Source organism: Octodon degus, unplaced genomic scaffold (genome assembly GCF_000260255.1).
Source record: "Octodon degus isolate 3935 unplaced genomic scaffold, OctDeg1.0 scaffold00343, whole genome shotgun sequence".
Taxonomy (NCBI): domain Eukaryota; kingdom Metazoa; phylum Chordata; class Mammalia; order Rodentia; family Octodontidae; genus Octodon; species Octodon degus.
This window is the reverse complement of record NW_004524919.1, coordinates 938,923-941,490: the sequence shown is the minus strand read 5'-3', so window position 1 is coordinate 941,490 and position 2,568 is coordinate 938,923.

Sequence of the window (2,568 nt, the reverse complement as noted above, 5' to 3'; positions counted from 1 at the left end):
TGTCTGATAATTAAAATTTTTAAAAAGTAAAGAATTTTGACTAGAGCTCAAGACAAAGACCCAAGTTTTATTCCACAATACTATGGAAAGCAACATAAGTAAAATACCCTTTAATAGAAATCAGGTCTAAATTATAATACTAATAATGATTTTGTGTTTGAGAAAAAGTCTTCCTAGGCCATGCAAGATGACCTTAATCTCACCATGTTGCTCAGGCTGGCATCGAACTTGCGGTGAGTTTGTGAGTTAGTTCTGATATAAGTTCTGTGTGCATGTAGGAGAAATAGCTCAGTGGCATAAGCACCTGCCCAAATTATTATGAGAAGGAAGAAGCGAGGCCGCACAGGTTTGGATGCTACTCTCAGTGGAACTCTGTGAAAGGTCTAAATAATCTCAAAATGTTGGGTCTCCTTAGGTATCTTGATATTATGGATAGCTATATCAGGTAGAAATATTATAGGCAGTCAGACTTGGTTCTGCCAGTGCAGAAGTTGAGAATGCATCAAAACTGTAGCTGGATGGCGGGTGAAATAGCTTGGCAATCTAAGCACCTGCCTGTAAAGCACAAAGACCTTGGTGTGATCCATAGTACTGTAGGCCGTGCCAGCCCTGTGTCATGCAGGCCACCAAAAATGTGCATGGTGGTGCACGCCTACCATCCCAGCACGGGGGAGGCAGAGACAGGAGGATGACTATGAGTGCAAGCTGCAGAGTGAGACCCTGTGCCAAATAAATTAATTAATTAATTTAAAAAAAATTTTGGCTGGAGGTGTATCTGATGACTAAAGTTATAATAGTCAGATTTACATACTTTGAGTTTTATGTTCACACATTGGGATATCCCATGTATGTGGACCATGATCCCATCAAGCATGGCTGGTCCTCTCCTACTCACTGAGACTAAGTCTAAGCCAGAAACTACATTATGGAACATTGGCCAAGGTCAGTGACGTCATCCCGATGTTCTACCTATAGTGGAACAGTATTATCAAAGTGCTAAACTCATAAGAGTATTGATGCATTCTAATTTCAACCCACATTGTAACCATCCTCATAACTTTGCTATATAAAGCTGTGAAAATAAATTTTCTGACTCTATGTCTGCCTTGCTCCTTAGAGTTCATTCTTCAATTTTAGTGAACGCAAACTTGGCATATCTGATATCTAGCAAGTTGGGAATTACATTTTCCCCCCATATTATAGGTATCAGTATTAAAAGAATTCTGTGCAGTTGGAATTTGGAGATGCAAATGTGTACTACAGAGCTTCATCAGAGACTTAGCCCAACAATTCCCTGACACCAGGGATGGGCTCTTGGACTTTACTGCCCCAGTAGAGAGAGGGTGGTTCTGCTGGGATAAGCTCAGTGAACCATCTCGAGGGGAAGAAATCTAGAAATGTGACCCAGGGCAGAGCTGAGAAGGCAGTGGTACCAACCAAAGCCAGTGAGTCAGACTTTTCCAAGACCAAGAAATTCTAGGGGAAGAATCTGTCTGCTCAGAGCCTGGCATGATGGGGTCCACTCGTAATCTCAGATTTGGGAGTCTAAGACAGCACAGAGAGCTCAAGGCCAGGTTGGGATACATAATGAGTTGAAGGCCATTCTGGACTACCTAGTAAAAACCTATTAACAAACAAAACAAATAAATAATAATAAATCAACTACAAAATTGAAGCCTAGGCCTCTTAGGGGTTTTGGAGAGAAAAAAATGTAAGCCAAAGGCCAGAAATCGCATCACCATTGATTTTGTTCCAGAGTCAGTTTATTCTGATTGGGACTTTTCATAGCCCACAATCAGCCCCAGAGGAGATTAACATTTCCTTGTCAGTTCTTCAGTAACAAAGCCCACAGATGATCCCTATAGAGTCTGATCAGGTGTGAATAGCAGACATAAATAAAATTTGGCTTTTGTCTTTTCATATGACACATAATAAACTCACATGGATACTTCCAATAAAACATTCAGACTCTATAATTCAATTGTGTTGTTGCTTTGATATTTTTGCATTGCAGCTAATTTTTGTCATTGTGTGTTTTTGAGATAGTTTCACTGCAAAGATCAGGCTGCTATTAGATTCTCTATGTAGCCTAGGTTGACTTTTCATACTTTTTGATCCTCACGCCTCAACCTCCTAATATATGGGGATTATTGGAATAGGCCACCAGGCCTGCCTACATGTTTGTTTATTTGTTGGTCTAAAGTTTTATTTTATTATTGTTATTTTTTTATTTCTCGATGATGAAACATTACCTAGGATAGTGTTGTATCTGAGGTACACCACTAACCTTGTCTTATTTCAGGCCTGGGCTCTCAGTCAAGGATCCAACTAAAGAGCGAAGTTTAAGACTGAAAGCAAGATTTATTTTGAGAAGCAGAATAAATTCCTCCAAAGCAGTGCCACAGAGATGGCAGTGGAGCTTCCCCAGACAGGGGATCATTTGATGGAGGCTTGGACTGACCTCTCCCCTGGGTCTCCCTAGTTGTGTCTAGAACAGAAGAGCTGCTGGGTTGGGCTAGCACATGTGTTCATGGGCTCAGAACAGAATTCCAGATGGGCTCATGACTG